Below are 6499 nucleotides of genomic sequence, written 5' to 3'. Positions count from 1 at the left end.
TTCTTAGACATCTTATTTTCATGGAAAGTCACTCTTTAGTAATGAATTGATTTAGGCAGCAACATTCATGATTTTGTCAGAAATTTGTAAATTCACTGATGTCTGAAATCATACATTCTAACCTTATTTCCTCAGCTGAAATCTACATTCCTTAAGTGCAAATAAGTTCTAAGAAGCACAGCATGTGGAAGCTGCATAGTCATGCATGCCTACAGAATTTCTTCAGCAACTCTGCTCATAGCAGGTTTTGAAGGTGTGATAAGCTGAGTAATTTGGGGTGTTAGGCTGTGTGGGAGATGAACACATATCATTAATGTGATATACAGCCTGTGAGCGTAGAGACTGGTGACAGCAACAATGCACATTCCCTGCTTTCCAGTTTTGCTGGCTGCCTGCCTTGCCCTCATTGCTTTGTTATCCACGCCAGGAGATGATAAGTCCAATGGAAATTGAAGTGTTTTAGAAATATTTTAAAATAAACCTCAAACACTTGTTTAGAGAATCTAAGTGATTTAAGTGAGATGTGACAATGGATGAAAAACTGACTGTTAAAAGTGATATAATTCCCCTATCAGAGCCATTGAAGGAGATTACTTTCATCTTAGGAAGCTGCATTCTCCAATTTGAGTCCTTGGATCAGGGTGGTTAAATCCTAGTTTACCAGTTCAGTTCCAAATGCAAGAAGATGACATGATACAGACATAACTCAATTAAGTTTCAAGATGCCCCACTTCAGTTGTATTTATTATTATACATTGATTCAATGTTATATATTTTATATATTCAGTATATATATATTAAGCTCCTATATTATGTAGTCATATATATAAAACATATATTTGGTAGCCATATATATTACATGTATGTGAGTATAATCATATATAATAATACAGTCATATATATTATGTATAACTATAATATGTTCTGATTTGGCAAGTTATCAAAAGTTCCATATCTATTTGCACTGTGACCAAAAGTAGCCTCAAATTGTGGGACAAAAGATGAAATAGAGGAAATGGAAAAAATAATTATTTCAATCCACCTAAGAAAATTTAATCCTTTTCATATGTACACACATATAGATACATATTAGCAAAGAATTAAATTTTTGTTCTATTTTCTTAGGTTGGCTGAAAAAATTATTCTTTTCATTTCCTCTGTATTTCATCATTTAACCCACAGTTTTGGGCTACTTTTTGATCACAGGGCAAATCTATTTGGTACTTTTGATAATTTGGCAAATCTGAACATATTACTTATACTATATTTCTTCTGTACTAACTCAACCGGGCACTCAGGAAAACTATCTCAAAATTGCCTATCCTGAAAAGCTGTACAAACTGCAGCAAATGCTGTCAATTTTATAACTAGTGAAAAGTGAAATGAGTGCTGATAAGAGGGTGGCAAGATATAAAATGATGGAAAAACCTCACTGCTGTGTCATTTCTTCCATAATAGCATCAACTCTAGTTACGTGCAATGTAATTATATTCACTATAAATTGTTGACCTTCATATCTTCTTTCTCTCTCCAGTGCAAGCCTTGTCTGAGAGCCAATTGTTGAATTTGTTTTTCACGGCTTTGTAACCCTATTGAGTAATGGTCAAATACAGAGTTGCAGCTCTGTGAGAGGTGCCGGTGCCTGTGGACTTCTATGGTGACCCACAAATGGTCTTAGCAGCGCAGCCGATGCCTACACATAATGAAGGTAAATTTGGACAATGTAACTGACTCCATTTTGTAAAATTGGTCTAAAAAGAGCCTCTGCCTGTTAACACCAAGAAATCGTTTTTGGTCTAGAAGAAATAAAATAAGATACTGACATAGCCGTTCAGGTGACAGATGAAGATTTGATTTCCTACTGTAAGTCAAGCAGTGTGCCAAGCACTAGCAACAAATAAGAAAAAAGTTACCTGACCTTAGACAGTTTTAGTTTCACAGAAGGAAACAGATATTAAATACCAAACATGAAAAAGTATACCTTGGTATTCTCACTATTTTGTTTATTTTTGTTTCTTATAGGCACTGTGCTTTTCAAGAGATTCTTTGTATAACACAATTCTGCTCTTTCTGGCTAAATAACAACAGCCCTTTGATTCTTCTAAGTGCTTTGATTAAGTATTTAGAATGAAAAGCAAAGTATATTTTAAAAATTATTGAAAAATATTATGCACTCTTTCTAAATCACCATTTTTTTCTTGGACCATTCATTTTATTGACATAAACTCACTCAATTTTAAAATTAAAAGCTTTGAAGTATAATCTACATGCAATCAAACACACATGATCTAAACATAAAAGTTCAATTGATATTGACAAATATACGCCACCACAATCAAGATATAGAATATTTGTGTCATCCTGAAATGTTCTTTCATGTTTCTCTGTAGTAAGTCCCTCACATTGCCAGTTTCAGGTAACCACTGGTCTATATTTTGCCGCTATAGATTAATTTTGCCATTCTTAGAATTACATATAAATGGAATCATCCAGAGAGTACTCGGTTTCAATTGGCATTTTTCACTCAGCATAATATTTTTCAGATTCATCCGTGTTAGTGAATCAGTGGTTCATTCCTAATTATTTTTGGGCAGTAAATCAAGTTTTGATATAACACAATCTGTTTATCTTTTTACCTATTGATGCACATTTGGGATGTTTCCAATTCCTGGGTATTTTTAAAGAAAGCTGTCTTAAGCATTTTGTACAAGTATTTGTACTGACATATTTTTGCATTTTTTGGGCAAATAGCTAGGAATAGAATCAGTGGATTATATGTTAAGTATGTGTTTATAAGAAATTTTCAGGCTATTTTCTAAAGTGATTGTGGTCTTTTATAGTCCCACAAACAACTAATGAAAATGTCAATAATAGGCATTTCCAGTCTTTTAATGTTAAACATTATAGTGAGTGTTTAGTAGTATCTCATTGTTGTTTCAATAGTAGTATTTCATTGTGGTTTTAATTTGCATTTTACTAATGATGAATTATTGAATACATTTTCAGTTGCTTACTGGACATTCATTTATCTTGTGTTGGGAAGTATGTCTTCAAATATTTTACCTATTTTTAATTGAATTTGTTGTCATTTTATTACTGACAACATAAAATATATGTATGTATTTAAAAAATGTATATTTACTTACCCAATGGTCACAAAACTCGTAACTGGCAAATAAGTGAAGGACCCTTTATACTCAGTTGGCTACACAATTTTGTCAGCTTTTTCTATAATGATTCTCATGGGTTTCCCTCAAGTTCCATTACTGAGCATGGGATGATGTTACCTTTCCTCTTGCTAAAGCCATGCCTCTATCAGTATCATGATCCTGTGTTTACCAGGAAAGCTGTACCTGGTCTGAGATCTTACACCACTTTCCAGCTATCTAGTTATGTCACAGGATCATGGATGCTGGCAGTAAAAATGAGACTCTAGAGTCGGAGTCAAAGAAATTTATTACTCACAGCAGTAGCAGTAACCAGAGCATCAGATTTTTCTTGTGCTGGTTCCCTAAACTCCAACACTCACAGAAAAAGATGAAGAGGGCTAGATGATAGCTATACAAGCATTAGGTTGTATTACAGGCAAGGGAAACTGATACTGTGTAATTGAATATTTTATAATGTAAGTTAGCATGTCTACCTTTGCTCCAGAGGAAGATACTATCTTTATTAAAACTGGAAAATAAGTAAACTAGCTTTCTGCTTCAGAGGGAGACACTATTTTTAAGGCTGATTGCTGCACGAACATTTCTGTAAAGATAGTCACAAAAAAGGCAGTCAGTGCTTCTGTGTGTAAAACATTCAAATATGTGAGAGATCCAGAGAGAATTATCTCTCATCATAAAATTGTATGAATACTAATTAGCAAAATTTCAGATCAGAATGAGAAATAATTAGTATATCTATTAGGCATTTACCTAAAATCACATGATGATAATAATAACATTCATTCAAAAAGATCTATTAGTCAGCTAGTATGTGCTGAGCATTGTTATAAATGTTTCAGGTTGCAACTGATATTTGAAAAAAAAATTGTTTTTCAGTATTGTCTTTAGACTTAGACAAGAGGATTGGGTTTCTCAGAAGTCTCCACCTATTACAAAGAAGTAAAAATAAATATATTAAAAAAACAAGTGGTTAACTTTTTGTTTAACTCGGAATCTAGAGCTTATATCTGGTACAGAAAACACTTGTGACTCTAAACAGCTGCTCTCATCAGTAACAATGATTAGGCCTCAGTGAAATAATTCTTCCTAGCTCTATCCCTGTATTGTCAAATGAAAGGGTGTGATATGGTTTGGCTGTGTCCGCACCCAAATATCATCTTCAGTTGTAGCTCCCATAATTCCCACATGCCATGTGCGGGATCTGGTGGGAGGTAATTGAATCATGGGGGCATGTCTTTACCATGCTGCTTTCTTTTTTTTTTTTTTTTTTTGCTGTTGTCCCAGATTTATTGAAAATAATACAGCACTACAGAAAAAATTCAAACAGGTCCCCGAGGCGTTTTGAAATTCATCCCAACTGTAGGCTGAGACCTGAAGTTTGGACAGACTGCCGAAGTCCAAAAGCTTCAGCATTTCCTTAGTGTCAGGATCTACTTCAATTATCTCCTGATCCAAGGCTGAGACCTCAGGAACATAATTGTCTCTCCTTTCTCTCTCCTCCTCCTGCAGCTTGATGGAGATACCTCTTACTGGGCCTCTCTGAATCCGCTTCATCAGATGCGTGACATAGCCTGCTATCTTGTTGCGGAGCTTTTTGCTGGGGATAATGGCGATCTCCTCGCACACGCACTTGTTCGTGTGGAAGTCGTTGCCCAGGCGCTTGTAGTACTTTTCTATGATGACCCGGGCCGCCTTCTTCACGGTTTTGGTGCGAACGCGGCCCATGTTAGCGGGTCCTTGGTAAATGAGGAAACCTACCATGCTGCTTTCATGATAGTGAATAAGTCTCACAAGATCTGATGGTTTTATAAAGGGGAGTTTCCCTGCACATGCTCTCTTGCCTGCTGCTATGTAAGACATGACTTTGTTCCTCCTTCACCTTCCACCATGATTGTGAGGCCTCCCCAGCCATGTGGAACTGGGAGTCAATTAAACCTTTTTGCTTTATAAATTACCAAGTCTCAGGTATGTCTTTATTAGCAGTGTGAGAACAGACTAATACAGGGTGACTCTCCCAAAACCTATGAAGTTCTTTGAATTATGTTACTCTTAATTCAGATGATGCACACTGTTTCAGAGTGTAGGAAGGATTGAGTGAAAGAACTTACATCATAAAAAGACAAATTATTTAATGCACTTATACAACTTTAAAATCATCTTCTAGTAGTGGTAAATATCTTTTACTCTTCCTTTTCCTCTCCCCACCTCCTCCTTCTCTTTGTGTTTTATTCATGATTCCAGAGGGTAATAACAAGTTAACTTGACATTTACAATTTCACATGATGCCGAGAAACAGTCGTAACAATAACTCATGATCTTAAATGTGTATTCATAGTTTTTTCTAGACAAAATATTGGTGAAACATTATGCCAAATCTCTTTACCTTGTCAGCCAGAGAGATGTTGAACCAGTATTGTTAATAATTTTATTTTTTAAATATTCAATAAGATTTCTTTAAAATTTTGAAAATAGGTAAAAATTTAGTTTATGTTGTTTCCTTGAAAGTTGGAACTACTATAATTATATTTTGATTTTAATTCTAACATAATCTTTTGAATTTTTGGAGTAAAATCACTTTGAGATGTCTAATAATTTGTAATATTTTGATTTCAACATTCTAATTTTCTTCTTTTTAAATAATTAAACATTTGTCTTCTTTGAATAGATTTATATTTTTATACTTTTGCATCATCACTTTCCATTGATTATAAAGTATTTGATCTTTAATGTATCCAAACAATTTCTGACATAAAAGCAAGAAAAAATAATATGCACAAAATAAAAGCATACAATTTTATGAATTTATTATGTTTTTATTTTATTATCCATTCAAACATCACTAGCAAAACAGCAAAACACTCATATGTGCAAAAAATTTTTTAAATTCAGCCTTATTTTACATTTTTAACTTTACAGCTATTTAAAATAGCATTTAGCTATTAAAGCTATTTAAAAATAGCTTTACACATTTATATGTAAATATTCAAGGAAAGGGATAGAAGGTATCTCATTTAACAGCCTCTGTTAGCTTTGTTTATAAATGTTAAATCTTTAGATATGTCTCCGTGCCTCCATTTTTACTCCTGCCATTAACTCTGCAAAATGTAGGGCTGGGCCTGCAAATTGTAGTGCTTCCTCTCTTCTAAGAAGGACTGCATATTACTTGCAGATAGGAATATAATTGAGAAGTTTCTATGTCAAAGCCTTTGCTAGTTTTGTAATGGTCATGGAAGAACCCTAGTTTGATAGTGTTCTATTAAGTACAAAGCATCACAAACATTGGCTATGCAAAGTGAATCAAGGGTTCCAATATATGCCACTGAGCTACC

General features: G+C 34.0%; 1 pseudogene across 1 annotated transcript; it reads right to left on the bottom strand.

The window, feature by feature from the left end:
- Nucleotides 1-4422: 4422 nt before the first annotated feature.
- Nucleotides 4423-4918, bottom strand: LOC100598185 (annotated as a pseudogene). The gene has a single exon (XR_004027256.1). The product of XR_004027256.1 is annotated as a 40S ribosomal protein S17 pseudogene (transcript).
- Nucleotides 4919-6499: the final 1581 nt, after the last annotated feature.

This window comes from Nomascus leucogenys, chromosome 20 (genome assembly GCF_006542625.1).
Source record: "Nomascus leucogenys isolate Asia chromosome 20, Asia_NLE_v1, whole genome shotgun sequence".
Lineage (NCBI taxonomy): Eukaryota > Metazoa > Chordata > Mammalia > Primates > Hylobatidae > Nomascus > Nomascus leucogenys.
Note: the sequence above shows the minus strand (reverse complement) of the source record. Positions and strands in the feature narration are given on the sequence as shown.